The sequence below is a fragment of the Glycine max genome, chromosome 14 (assembly GCF_000004515.6).
Source record: "Glycine max cultivar Williams 82 chromosome 14, Glycine_max_v4.0, whole genome shotgun sequence".
In the NCBI taxonomy this organism is placed as follows: Eukaryota; Viridiplantae; Streptophyta; class Magnoliopsida; order Fabales; family Fabaceae; genus Glycine; species Glycine max.
In genome coordinates this window covers 35004966-35020961 of record NC_038250.2, presented here as the reverse complement: position 1 = coordinate 35020961, position 15996 = coordinate 35004966, and positions in this window count along the sequence as shown.

The window sequence follows — 15996 nt, the reverse complement described above, 5'->3', positions numbered from 1 at the left end:
GCATTTGGTTCGCCAGCAGTCGGCCAATCACCGGGCACATGTACAGACCCATGATTGTCTTTATCAGATGAGCCTCAGCCTGCAGAGCCAGGGTTTTACTTCCTTTCCATGTCCTACTCCGGATCAGTTCAGGGCAGAGGTCGCATGGCCCGGAGATTGGCCTGAGGCCCGGGCAAGAGAGGCACCAGCAGAGGCACCAACAGAGGCTCCCGACGAGGCAGATGAGGCCCGCGAGGACGAGGAGATGACCGATTTACTTGATTTCTTAGGAGGAAGCAGGGCCACATGATTGGGAGATCCCTTGGTCCATATTTCTTTTTGTTTCCATTTTTCTTGGTATATATCACCTTATTTTTGTTTGACTAAGGGACTAACATTTGTTTCGTTTTGATTGACTTTTTTTTTGTGCATACATGTCGTTTGAATTGTTATGTTAGTATTTATTTCGTTGTTGTCAATAGTGTCTGTTGAAATTCCGGAATCGCGTAGAATTTTTCATTTAGGAACGTTGTCCTAAAAGTAAAATGAACCAAAAATCCTAATAAAAAGAAAGAAGCGTGGTGAATAAAAGTCATGTTCATAAAGAAAAGAAAAAGGTTTTTATTTATACATATGTGTAAAAAGAAGGTGTGTATAAAAAGTTTTTTTGTGTATAAAAAATACGTGTAGAGAAATTCTTGTGTGTGTGAACAACGAGTGTATATAAAGAAACTTTTGTATAAACCATAGGTGTGTGTTGGAGAAAAATGAAAAAGATCTTTGAATGTAAATAGGGTTTGACCGTGTGACGTAAAGAGAGAGAGTTCCAATGCGTGTACAGAAAAAGTTTGTCATGTATGAAAATATAGATGTACAAAGAAAGGTTTTCCTCATAAAGGACCATAGGTGTCTAATTTTGTGAATATATAAAAATGAAACAAAAAGGAAAAAGAAAGAAAGACCGCAAAGGTCGACATGTTATAGTTAAGAAGTATAAATCATTCGTAAAGAGCAAACGTATCTTCTGGAAACAAGGGACTGATGCTAAGAGTTTATTTTCCGGAATGAACCGAGATAAGGATGGATGAATTCATTGAACTGATGAAAGAACATAACTTGGAAACGTTGGGTCTGTCTGTGTAAATTCCTAACCGTAGTATCACAATGCCATAAACTGGATGCTTGAGTACCCACCTGGCTGTAGCCATGACTAATTTTGCACGTTGTTTTCAAATCATCATTGTCACGCGTGCCTTATGGAACAATATGGAAGCTCGGCCCAAAATCGACACCTTGACACCCAAATTTGTTTCGCCCCAGATATCAAGATTGGGTTCACACGATAAAAGACCCCATTGAAAGACACCTTGACACCCAAATTTGTTTCGCCCCAGATATCAAGATTGGGTTCACACGATAAAAGACCCCATTGAAAGACAACCTTAGACCTTTTTGAACCTTGGCCTATAAAAAAAAAGGGGAATCCTCATTCTTTCCCCCGAAGCAAAGGACAGCGGAATCTCCTCAAGGGAGAGCGAATAGAATGCTAAAACCCGATTTCCCAAAGAAAGGGATGGGGAAGGAGAAGTGAAAAGAAAGAAAAAGGAAGAAATGGAAAGAAAGAAAAAGAAAAAAGACGAAAATAAAGAAAAGAACAAAAAAGAAGAGGAAAAATTCTCGGTCGAAGGTCGAAGGGAAGTGAAAAGGGAAAAGAAGCAATTCTCAATTAATGAAAGAAAGAGGACAGAAATTCATCAAGCCAGATTGCCACTCGAAATCATTCTCGACTAGCAATATCCCACCCCACATGATCAAAGAGGAAAAGACCGAAACACCCAGCTTCCTCTCCAAAAACACCACCCTCGAGAAAATTCTATTGGTCCGTGATCGTACGTTTGATCTTTGATTCGATAGGAAGTCGTGTGCAAAATAGAGTCATGGTGCAGTTATGGTTTGGGAATAGGATAAAACACTTGCCTTGTGAGTTTTATACACTATGAGTGATTTATTTTCAGCTTAGCCCGATGTTTCCCCTTCATGTTCATTTAAAAGCTAAAAGTTGACATCCTACCCTTCATTCTCGATTACAAGGAAGATTACCCTTAGCACAAGTATATTGTTTCTCTAAGATATGGTACTCTCGCGAATGATTTATTTTTCTTTGCAAAAAGCATGTTTGCTTTTGTAGGTGGAAAGACCCGATGGATCGTTCGGTCCTGCCGACCAATCTTTTTCAGAGCCCCATCAATTGTGTTTTCGTTCATGTGTCCTCCACCTTCGAGTTTGGAGCCATGCGTAGTGATTGCTTTGTGCAATTCTCCATTCTCAATCTTTTTCGGAGCCCCATGAATTGTGTTTTCGTTCATGTGCCCTCCACCTTTGAGTTTGGAGCCATGCGTAGTGATTGATTAGTGCAATTCTCCCTTCTCAATCTTTTTCGGAGCCCCATGAATTGCGTTTTCGTTCATGTGCCCTCCACTTTCGAGTTTGGAGCCATGCGTGGTGATTGCTTAGTGCAATTCTCCATTCTCAACCCTTTTTCGGAGCCTCATGAATTGCATTTTCGTTCATGTGCCCTCCACCTTCGAGTTTGGAGCCATGCGTAGTGATTTCTTAGTGCAATTCTCCATTCTCAACCCTTTTTCGGAGCCTCATGAATTGCGTTTTCGTTCATGCGTCCTCCACCTTCGAGTTTGGAGCCATGCGTAGTGATTGCTTAGTGCAATTCTCCATTCTCAACCCTTTTTCGGAGCCCCATGAATTGCATTTTCGTTCATGTGTCCTCCACCTTCGAGTTTGGAGCCATGCATAGTGATTGCTTAGTGCAATTCTCCATTCTCAATCTTTTTGGAGCCCCATGAATTGCGTTTTCGTTCATGTGTCCTCCACCTTCGAGTTTGGAGCTGTGCGTAGTGATTGCTTTGTGCAATTCTCCATTCTCAATCTTTTCGGAGCCTCATGAATTGCGTTTTCGTTCATGTGCCCTCCACCTTTGAGTTTGGAGCCATGCGTAGTGATTGCTTAGTGCAATTCTCCATTCTCAACCCTTTTTCGGAGCCCCATGAATTGCGTTTTCGTTCATGCGTCCTCCACCCAAGAGTTTGGAGCCATGCGTAGTGATTGCTTAGTGCAATTCTCCATTCTAAACCCTTTTTTGGAGCCCCATGAATTGCGTTTTCGTTCATGTGTCCTCCACCTTCGAGTTTGGAGCCATGCGTAGTGATTGCTTAGTGCAATTCTCCATTCTCAATCTTTTCGGAGCCCCATGAATTGCGTTTTCGTTCATGTGTCCTCCACCTTCGAGTTTGGAGCTATGCGTAGTGATTTCTTAGTGCAATTCTCCATTCTCAATCTTTTCGGAGCCCCATGAATTGCATTTTCGTTCATGTGTCCTCCACCTTCGAGTTTGGAGCTATGCGTAGTGATTGCTTAGTGCAATTCTCCGTTCTCAACCCTTTTTCGGAGCCCCATGAATTGTGTTTTCGTTCATGCGTCCTCCACCCAAGAGTTTGGAGCTATGCTTCATGATTGACTAGTGAGGACCCTCTAGTGCAGTCCTCCATTCTCCAGAGTTTTTCATCGTCAAGGGCGGATCCTCTTGACTGGGAAATGTGATCGTTGTTATGTTCCCGTTTGTTTCCTTTCCCAAATGTGTATATGTATAGTTTGTTGTTCTTGTTGTTGTTTGTATTTTGTTTTGCGTTGTGCAGAAAAGAAGAAGGAGTAGAGACGAGAGTCTTCATCACGGAAAGGGCAGGACGGACGAAATCAATGTCTTATCTTTGCTTTCCTCTTATCTCCGATAAAAGGTAAGTAAAGAGGGGCAACTGTCATACCCTAATTTCGTCCGGGGATTATTACTTGATGACATGCAACCTTTGGTTAGCCGCTTTGCGATACTTGGCATCCTTTGTTGCACAATAAATGAAGTCCCGAGACGTGTCAAAAATCAAAAGGAAGCAGGCTTGCGCAATCCGTGAAATTCCGTAATGTGGCGGAAATTGAAAAGAGGTGTTTTTGCGCAATCCGTGAGTTTCCGTAACTTCTTCAAAAGCTAAAAAAGGAGTAAATGCATAATCCGTAAGGATTCGTAACCTTGCGGAAGGAAAATAAGTATCGTTACGAAATTCGTAAAGTTTCGTAACGTTACGGAAAAAGAATTACCAAAAAAAATAGAAGGGGTGCATTTAGTAAAAGGGGGGTGCAAATAGCAATCTGGCCCACTTGGGCCTTCCAGATCCTTCCTCCAGAAGGCTCCTGGGCGAGCTAGGTGGCAAGCTCCTCCCCTATTTTGGTATAAATAGGGGGAGGAGTGAAGAAGAAAAGGGTTCAGCCTTCTTGGCATTTCGTATTCTCTTAAATTTGCTGAGGAAAATTGTTTCCGTGAAGAAAATCCAAGCCGAGGCGCTTCCGTAACGTTTCCGCAACGTTTCCGTGAGTAATTACGCGAAGATTCTCGATCGTTCTTCAAATATTCATCGTTCGTTCTTCGTTTTCCTCAGTCTTCAACGGGTAAGTACGTCAAACCGAGCTTTTCAATTCATTCTATGTACCCGTGGTGGTCCACATTTTGTTTCATGTATTTTTATTCTCGTTTTCATTTGCTTTTTATACCCCCTTTTGACGTGCTTAAGCCATTTATTTAAGTCATTTCTCGCCTAATCTAAAAATAAAATAAATTTCCACCGATCGTTTGAATTGTATCATCCGTTAATTTCAGTTAAAATGAATTCCGACCGTTCGGTCGTGCCGTAACCACGTTGGAAATAAAAAAAGAGGTAAAATAATAATATAATAATAAAAAAAATGCCTTTTAGTAAAATAAAGCAAAAAATCAATCGGACGTTTTCTCTTTGGGATTTCTCATTCTTAATTGAATTGACTAATAACTAAAGTGAAACTAAGGCTAAAATCAACTCGCCTAGTCAAGCTCGTCCACAAAAATAGGGTTTTGAAAGTTTATCATTTCAGTTTCTTACCAAGTAAAATGGATCATTTTTAAGGTCCAACGCCTTAAAATGATCACCTTTCAAGTAAAAAGAATCACTTGATTCACGCATAAGAAAGAACTACGTAGGTCTGATTTCCTCTCCAAAGGAGGGTACGTAGGAGCGAAAGCCCCGCTTTTGTCGACCTCCAAAAATAAAAAGAAATAAAAGTTAAGGTAACACAATTTCCAAAAATCAAAAAAATAGGTTGTTGTCCTTTGAAACAAACGTGAGCGGTGCTAATACCTTCCTCAAGCGTAAATACAACTCCCGAACTTAGAATTTTCATTTTGACCGGTTTCCTTTGGTTTTTCCGACGTTTTCCACAAATAAACGTTGGTGGCGACTCCGCGCATCTTTCCTCCTTTGGAAAGCGCACCTGTGAGCCTCGCCTTCGCTCGCCCACGAAGGGCACGTTGCGACACCTATTAACAACTTTTGTTTGCCCATTGGTTTGTGGGTGACAAGTGGTTGAAAATAACAATTTAGTGCCCAACTTGCCCCACAAAGTCCTCCAAAAATGGCTTAGGAACTTAGAGTCCCTATCACTAACAATGCTCCTTGGCAAACCATGGAGTCTCACAATCTCCTTGAAAAACAAATCAGCCACATGGGAAGCATCATCAACACATGGAATAAAATGAGCCATTTTAGAAAACCTATCAACAACCACAAAAAATGGAATCTCTACCACTGCTTGTTTTTGGCAGCCCCAAAACAAAATCCATGGATAAATCAATCCAAGGATACTCCGGAATTGGCAATGGAGTATACAATCCATAAGGCTTTACCTTAGACTTTGCCTTTTTACATACAATGCAATGTTCACAAAATTTCTGCACATCCTTTTTCATATGAGGCCAATAAAAATGTTCTTGTAATGTTTCTAGAGTCTTTTGGACCCCAAAATGCCCTATTAAACCTACTTCATGTGCTTCACAATCAAGCAAATTTCTTGTAGAACATTTAGGCACGCACAATTTGTTTTCTTTGAAAAGAAAGCCTTCATGTCTAAAGAAACCATTTTCTGAAAAAATTTCACAATTTTTAAAAATTTCTTCAAAATTTTCATCATTTTCATACATGTTTTTCAAACATTCAAGACCAATCAATTTTTTTTCAAGCATAGAAAGTAATGCATGACGCCGAGAAAGAGCATCGGCTACAATATTACCTTTTCCTTTTTTATGTTTGATAACATAAGGGAATTGCTCTAGGAATTCCACCCACTTCGCATGCCTTTTGTTAAGCTTGCCTTGCCCTTTGATATATTTGAGGGACTCATGGTCACTATGAATGACAAATTCCTTGGGATAAAGGTAGTGCTGCCATGTTTTCAAAGCCCGTACTGAGACATACAACTCCTTATCATAAGTTGAATAGTTAAGGGTAGGACCACTTAAATTTTCACTAAAATAAGCAATTGGATGACCTTCTTGCAACAACACAGCCCCAATCCCAACATTTGAAGCATCACACTCAATTTCAAAAGATTTTTGAAAGTTTGGCAATGCAAGTATGGGGGCATTAGTTAGCTTTTGCTTAAGAACATTGAAATCTTCTTCTTGTTTCTCTCCCCATTTGAAACCAACATTTTTCTTGAGCACTTCATTGAGAGGTGCTGCCAATGTGCTAAAATCCTTCACAAATCGTCTATAAAAACTTGTTAAGCCATGAAAACTCCTCACCTCAGTCATAGACTTAGGTGTAGGCCATTCTTGAATAGCCCTAACCTTCTCCTCATCAACTTGCACTCCTTTTGAACTTACAACAAATCCAAGAAACACAACATGGTTTGTACAAAAGATGCATTTTTCAAGATTGGCATACAATTGTTCTTCTCTAAGCACACACAAGACAAATTTTAAATGACCAATATGCAAATCAAGTGAAGTGCTATAGATAAGAATATCATCAAAGTACACCACAACGAACTTTCCTATGAATTCTCTCAAGATACGGTTCATTAATCTCATGAAAGTGCTAGGAGCGTTAGTTAGGCCAAAAGGCATAACCAACCATTCATACAAACCATATTTTCTTTTAAAAGCAGTTTTCCATTCATCCCCTTCTCTAATCCTAATTTGATTGTATCCACTTTTTAAATCAATTTTAGAGAAGTAACATGCACCATGCAATTCATCAAGCAAATCATCAAGCCTAGGTATAGGATGCCTATATTTAATGGTGATGTTTTTAAGGGCTCTACAATCAGAACACATGCGCCATGTCCCATCCTTTTTAGGGACCAAAATCACCGGGACAGCACAAGGACTCATACTATCTCTTACCCAACCTTTGCTAATGAGTTCATCCACTTGTCTTTGAATCTCTTTGGTTTCTTGTGGATTACTTCTATAGGCTAGCCTATTAGGCAAAGAAGCTCCTGGAATGAGATCAATTTGATGCTCAATTCCCGTCAAAGGTGGTAGTCCACTTGGCACATTTAATGGAAACATGTCTTGAAAATCCTGCAAAAGAGTTTTAACACTAGAAGGCACTTCAAAATCATCAAAAGTGTTAGTGGTCAAAATCTGATTTCTAAACCCTTCTCCTAGTTAGTTTGAGTTCCTCTTAGTGTCTCTTGTGTGTTGGATACTGTAATAGGTTGTTTTACACTTCCTTTGGAAAAACCCTAGAGAATGAGACATTGTAAAAAGTTATCTTTTTACAACATTGATGTTATTTTTGTGACTTTCACTGAACCCCGGTCACATTGGCGTGATCGGAATTTTAAAATGATGTTTCCTTTTTGTAGAATCCGAAACACTCCTCAGCCCTTTATGTTTTTACATGGTTATTTGACCCCGAATATTGTTATTAACTTTATTTCTGAAACCTATATTAAATTTCTTTCAATTTGGCATATAGAGACTTGTGTTTGGACTGACAAGCGTGAACGAGAGAGACCTCTGAGTGACGCAAAGAGGAATTGACGGAGAGCTCACGATAGGTGAAGGGAGTTTATTATAATTTACCGTTTTTTATACCATAGTTGGGGGTCAGGGAACCTAACTATGGGAATATATGTCTGTCCCTGTTGCATGCTGATTTTTTTTAGAAAACAATGTTTTTTAACTAATGGGATGCAATATATCTATTGTTGATGAATAACATTATTGTCTTTATTTGACTTGTATTGTCTGAAGACCTGGGGAGTGTGAATCTCAGGCATGAAAGTATATATATCTATATGCGGAATGTGACTTACTGTTGATGTTGCTATTGATGACTTTATTTGATATGTGGTGAGGTTGATATTTATGATGATATTGATTTGAGATAACGTTGTTAATGATGATCATGGCATCATGAGTTGATATTGTTATTGATGATTATGTTAAAATGAGATTATGTTTTTGTTATTGACAATGTCATTGAGATGAAAGGATATTGATGTTGAGAGTGATATTAAAATGAAATGTTGTTGGTGCTGAAATACACTGTGATGATGTCTGTTTTGTATGTTCATGGAGGGGTGCACTGACTTTGTCAGATGTCCCTGGTGGGGAAAAATAGAATGGTTAAAGAGTTTTAAGAATCTCTGGAGGGGATGGATTAGGACCTTTAATTCATCCATGGTCAGTGTACTTGATGGTGCCCGTGTTTCATACGTTGGATGTTGTGTATGTTCGTAGGGGGTGCATTGACCTTGTCAGATGTCCCTAGTGGGGGAAAATAGAGTGGTTAAAGAGTTTTAAACACCTCTGAAGGGGATGGCTTAGGATCTTTAATTCATCCATGGTCAGTGTACTTGATGATGCCCATGTTTCATACGTTGTATGTTTATGGGAGGGTGCATTGACCTTGTCGGATGTCCCTAGTGGGGGAAAATAAAGTGGTTAAATAGTTTTAAGCATCTCTAGAGGGGATGGCTTAGGATCTTTAATTCATCCATGGTCATTGTACTTGATGGTGCCCATGTTTCATACTTCATATGACACGGAAATAGTATAAACTTTGCCAGTAAGTACTTGTAGTTCCTTGTGAGGAGGAATACTTGTACTAGGGGGTGTGTCACTCGGTTTAGAACTCCCTTGAGACTCAGGCTGATCACCGTGGGGGGGGGGAGGAGTTGCCTGTGCACGACAGAGTGGCCTCGACACTTACTACCTAGTTTTCCTAAGTGAGAGTGTCGTGTGGACATGCTTAAGCTATTTCCTTGGGGATGGTACCACATTGCATTTGAGAGTTGAGGTCAAGTGCATGCAACATACTGAGCATGATTGATTTGAAACTATGGATTGATGATGATTATTTGATGAGTGTGTGTTGGACTAGTGAATGTCTGTGTAAGCTTATGATATTTGTTAATGTTTTCTTCTAATTGTGGTTATTTGATCTTTGTATAGATTTCTTTTATAATAAACTCACCCTTGCAATTTTTGTATCGTGTGGTTGATACCTGTGATGATCGTGAACCCTTGTTCTTGGGAGCATAATGATAGCAGTAGGGTACAAGAAGTGAGATTTTTTTGTGGTGCCGCCGAGCTGACGTGATGGCGTTGGGATTATTTTAGGATAGAGTTGTATTTTGTTAATCAACTCCTCCATAGCTAGTTCCACAATTCTTTTTGTTGAATTGAAGATGTAAATCACAAATTTAATTATATGTATGAACAAATTTACTTTTCATTATGTGAATGATGTGTACTGAGTTACTATACTAATATATATGTATTCACTTAAGTATTGGTTCGTTGTTTGGTGAATGTATATCGAGGAAAGAAGGAAAATTTACTTTCATTTTTTTATAAGCAAATTAACGGAGTTTTCATTTAAAATTTGAAATTTCTCGCGGTTTAGAGTGGTGATATCGTAGCGACGAGGCAGGTCGTTACAATTAGACATCATTGTCACTCTTGAACTTGTGGTGGTGGAGGTGGCTGTTTTGGTGGTGGTGTTGTAGGTTCAGCAGCGGCAGATGGAACACTTGTTGTTGGTGGTTGCTCAAGAGCAGATAGTTGTTAGATGGATGGAGGTGGACGATCAACTAGTGTTGCAATAGCAAGTGCAACAATAAGGGGTGCAACAAGTCCAAACAAAGGCATCTGGGCTTGATGTAGGTTTTGTAGCAAGGTAGCACCCTAATAGGTGAACTGAGTAGTGATGGCATTCTGCATAGCAAGTTTGAACTGATCATTCTCTTGTCTCTATCACTTAGCAATAGTGTCCATGGCTTGACCAATCATATCTTGAACTTGATTTATGGTTACAACGTTTGGAGGTGCATAGTTGATAGGAGTAGGACCTGAGTTTATGGAATAGGCAATCATTGCATCTGGAGCGTCCCTTTCTTTGGATGTAGCTTCATGTGAGGTCTCTGAATGCTTGAACACAGGTTCTTGTTGTTGTTTTATAGCTTCATCAACTTGAGCCGCCTTGGACACCTTTGGGTTCTTGTCCATGACACCAGTTAGTGAGATCAATGGTAACCTCATTAACAATGATGTCATCCATAGCTTTGGTAGCAACTTCAATGTGTGCTTTAGCATTAGCTTTCTCCTTATCAGTTTTTGCAGTAGCTATATCTTTTTCAAATTTATCTCGCTTTGTCTTTTGAGCATTATAGAGTTGAATCACATGATCTCTAGAGTTCCTTTCATCCATCTTTGTAAGATCATGAGTAGTTTCATGGAAGATGATGGGAAGGTTCTTCAACCTAGTGATAACGGCATAGCTATCAACATCCTTTTTGAAGCACACACTAGCATCATCAAAGTGTTACGTCTTGATGGGACGCAAAACTTGAACGAAGTCAGGATGTTTAGCATTATCGCTTCCATCATAGCCGAACAATGAAGATTTTAACGTGTCATTCCACACAATCTGATTCCATAAGGTCTTTGTGTCAAACACATTTGGGTCTTGTATCAAATTCTTGATACTGAAAAGGAAACTTCAATTTCTTAGAATGTTCACCACTTCTATCTTCATCTCCCTACAAGGCATCTCAACATAATGATATAGTTTGAAGCCTTTATTATTCTTTGTTGCATCCCATATGGGTAGACAAAGGCAAACTCTATCTGCAACAATCTTGGCCTTAGTGGCCTTAGAGATGTGCAAACCAAGTGGGTAAGCAATGGCTTAGTTTCGAGTATACATCTGAGCATGTAGACCACCTAGCATGGAGTACTCAAAGTTGGTGAGATCTAGATCAACTGGACTTACTAGTAAGAGCTTGGTTGGAGGTGTCCAGATGTTGATCTTTTTCTGCCATTAGAGGTTGTACTTCTTGAAAGAGATTCATCTTGTGTTTTGCAAACAGGTCTAAAGGAATGTCATTTTGAGTACTTTTATGCTCCTTTGATCTCATTAAATTTTTCTAAGCTACTTTTAGTGATACCTCTGTTGATGGACGAACACATTGCTATGTTCAAGGAGGCAACCAATGTGGTTGCATCTTTATGAAGTTGGAGTGAGTGTGACATGTCCATTTAGGAGTCTCAAGATGAATTATGGCATTTGAAGATAGAGCCTTCTAGGCCTTTGAAGGTGTATGCTCATATTCATATTTCATCCACTCATGAGTAGAAGCAAGAATGAGTTCTTTGTTAACAGGCTCACATTGCACCACTTTAGAGAAACTACTTCTACTTTGTAAGTTCTGAAGATTACCTAAAATGAATGTCAAAGGAAACCTTTGCTCATCGGTTAGAGGTCTGTTTATCTTCTAGATGGATTTGAACTTCTCTAGATGGATAAGAGATGAGGTAGATGTTGCTCTATAGAGGATGGATGTGTTTGCCTTGGTGAGATGGAAGCATCGTGTGTGGTTTCACTGCTTAATGATGAAGGAGGTAAGGGAGGAGTGTAACGACCCGCCTCGTCGCTACGGTATCCACACTCTAATATTCGATAATTTCAATTTTTATAAAAAGAACTCCCTTGATTTTTTATTATGAAAATAGAAGTGATTTTGTCACAACATAAATTCATCCAACAACATGTCATTACTTAAGTGAATATGCATAATTACATAGAAACAATAATTCAGTACGTGTCATACACATAACGAAAATTAAATATGTTCATATATATATAATTAAAATTCCAGTTTTACATCTTTAACTCAACAAAATAAAACTTAAAAGCCAACTACGGAGGAGTTGATTACAAAACACAACTCTCTCCCAAAATAACGCCAACGTCATCACGTCAGCTCGGCGGCTCCTCACCAGAATCTTACTCCCTACACCCTGCCACTGTCATTCTGCTCCCACGAACAAGGTTCGTGATCATCACAGGTATCAACCACACGATACAAAATTGCAAGGGTGAGTTTATTATAAAAGAACCAATACCAATTCCAAATAACCACAATTAGCAAGGAACATAGGCAAACATGATAAGCATACACAACAATCATTATTCAACACTCATATCCAACAAATATTCATCATTCACATCCAACGATTACTCATCATCCATCCATGGACCCAATCAAGACTGCACAAAATGATGCATGCACCTGACTCAACACTCAGATGCAATGTGGTACGTACCAACAACAACCAAACCTCAGGAAATAGCCTAAGTGTGTCCACACGACACTCTCACTTAGGGAACTGTGCTGAGTTTATCGAGACCACCCAGTTGTGCACGTAACAGCCCCCCTCCCATAGGTGATAAGCCTGGGAGCCCAAAGGTGTTCCCTACCAGGTGACAGCCCTCTAGTACAAAGTACACTTGGCCACAGTTACTCTATTTCCTATGTCGTATGAGCTATGATCACGGCCAAAAGTAAGTGCCCAAGACCATGGACCAATTAAAGCACCTAAGCATCCCCTCAGGAATGCTTAGATTCTCTAACCACGCTAGTTACCCACGTCTGGGCCATCCGACAAGGTCAGTGCACTCTACCCCCCCATGACATACACTTCATACGACGTATGATCGTGGCCAAAAGCTAGTGCCAAAGACCCTGGAAGGTCAGTGCATAGTGCCCCCCCACGATCATACACAACATCCAACGTATGAACGTGGCCAAAAGCTAGTGCCAAAGACCCTGAAAGGTCAATGCACAATGCCCCCCACGAACATACATAACATGCACATGACAATGCATTTCCAACATCAATGAACAAATCCTATTTCCATGTCATTCACAACATAAATATCATCTCATCTCAATGATGTTATCAACAACAACAACAACCTCATTTCATATTCACATATTCATCAATAATAACAATTCATGTTGACATGGTCTTTATTAACAATGTCATCTCAAATCAATATCATCATAATCATCATTATCATCACATATCAATTAAAATCCTCAATAGCAACATCAACAACAATTCAAACAAACACAACAATATCATTTCCACACGCACAGTCTTCAAACAGCCAAAACAATATCATTCATCACAATACATATATATATCGCATCCCATTAGTTAAAACGTAATTTTCTTTGAAGAAAAATCAGCATGCACAGGGACAGGCAGATATCCTCATAGCTAGGTTCCCTGACCCTAACTATGGTGTTAAAATGGTAAATTTTATAATAAACTCTCCTTACCTATAGTGAGCTACCCCACGGATTCCTCGTCGCGTCACTTGAAGATTCCTTTTTGTCCTTGCTTGTCGATTCCACGCAAGCCTCTACTATGCCAAAACGAAAGAGACTTAGTATGGATTTCAAAAAACAAAGCTAGTAACAGTGCTCTGGGTCAAACACCCACATCACTACATGAAAGAGCTGAGAGTATTTCGGGTTTTACAAAGGAACGTAATTTGGAAATTCCGACCACGCCAATGTGATCGGGGTTCAGTGTAGGTTACGAAAATAACATGCATTTCATGAAAGGATAACGCTTACAAAGTCTCTTTCTCTAAGGTTTTTCAAAGGAAGCATAAGACATGCAATGACGGTTGCAAAGTTAGAAAAGATGCAAAGACAAGATGAAACTAACAAGAAACAAGCATAGAACCATGGTTACCTCGAAAGAAAACGAAAGATCAGATTAGGGTTTTCGTTCTCTACCGAAATCGCAAGCCAAGTTGGAAATTCTGCTTCGGTTGAAGGGTTCCTCTCGGTGTGGGTTTTCAATGGAGAACAATGATGGTTTGTGGTGGCTAATGGTGGATGTGGGTGATGGAGAAAGTACTTGGAACTTCAGAAATGGATTTGGAAGAAAGAAAGAAGAAGAAATGGCATTTTTCCTAAGCTACAAGAAAGCAAAGGCTGAAATGCTTAAATAAGAGATGCTCTCGGGAACGGAAGCTTCTAGCACACTCCAGATATTTTCTCAAAGATCCCAACGGTTAAATCATGGTAAAGTGTCTTGTGAAGTTACAAACCAAATTTCGAGAAAATCCAACGGTTAACGAAGGCTGGACAGCGTTTCTACCGAGGCAGCTTCATGTAGTTTTCTCTAGAAGCTTCATTAAGAGGCTTCCTCCAAAAGCTTCATTAAGAGGCTTCTAGCACACTCTAGACATCTTCTCAAAGATCCCAACGGTCAGATAATGGAAAAGTGTCTTGTGGAGTTGCAGACCAAATTTTGAGAAGATCCAACAGTTAACAAACGCTGGGCATCATTTTTACCGAGGCAGCTCCATGTAGCTTTCTCTAGAAGCTTCATTAAGAGGCTTCCTTGCTTCCTCGTGGCTTCTTTGAGAAGCTTTCTCAACAAGCTTCTTTGAGAAGCTAGATCCTTATCTATCCACACCCCTCTATTAACTAAATTAACTTCCTTAAAAATAATTACGGATGAAAATAACGCAACAAATAATCAAACATCAAACATAATTACTAACAATATATAGATATATATATCAGGGTGTTACAAGGAGTGCATTCCTTGCAAGCTACCTTGGAAAGAGCCCATTATTTATCAACAATTTTTAGATTAGCCTTGGTTGCTTTGGTTTTTAGTCTTCTTGGAACTTCAGAAAGGATAACTAGTTTCTTAGCTACAAGTGTTGCTCTAGCCTTCTTAAGAGCAAGAGATGCTTGCTTCTGAGTATTGACCTTCCTTTTCTGTAGAACAAGTTGAACATTATCAACATCGTTATCCTCAGTTTCACTTCAGTTTTTCAACTTCTAAGTGGTTTTTTTTCCTCAAATTGCTTCTTGGGAGCAGTGGTTTGTTAGATAATTAGCAGTGGCACCAGCTTGCTCATGCTTCTTTTTTGCTTTACTTTCTTCCGTCGAGGACTGTTTTCTTGTTTCCTTCTATTCATCCGCTATGGCTTTGGCCAATCTCTTATGCTTCCTTTCTGAAAGACAGGAGAGTACAAACACTTCTGTTAAGAATTTTTGTCCAAATCTTGATTCTTTCACACTTTAGGATTGGTACTATAAAAGATTTAAAATCTCCCGATGGTACTGAAAAGAGTGGATTGCTACTATAAAAAAGTATTAGGTGGATGGAAGTATGGAATGGAATAGTAAATAGGGGTGTGATGATATGGGAAGTGTTAAGAGATAGTTTGTCAAATACTTTTTATTTATAAGGATCACAAAGATAAATAGGAGAAATATTTGATTTCTTTTACATGATTTTTATTTATAAAGATCACAAAGTTATAAGATCACACATGAGATGTAACACCTGCCCAGAACTAGAAGGTCAAGGAAGAAGTTGGTGACCCAAAGACAAATGTTTCTTTACCATTAATGGGTGGCTCCATGATTTCTTACGGACACAGGCACCCAAGTAATTTAATCTTTTGGTTCTTCATTATCTGCATTTGATTTTTTTTAGTCACCGTTTTTAAAATGCCTGACATGTAGTAATTAAAAATTGAGTTCTAGATAGAAACCCAGCATTTCAGAATGCATAATGCGGTGCAAATAGAAATTGAGTAGAAATTGAGGCCCGTTTGGTGAATGAAAATAAATGAATTGATATAATTTTGAATTAAAGAGGAAATAAAAACATAATCCCATATTATTTTATTATTTTTTTTCTTTTTCACTCCCTTACTATACAAACAAATGTATCCTTGGCGGGCAAATTCTTCATGTATCAGTGCCATTTTTTGTTAATATAAATTAATTACCATTTCTATT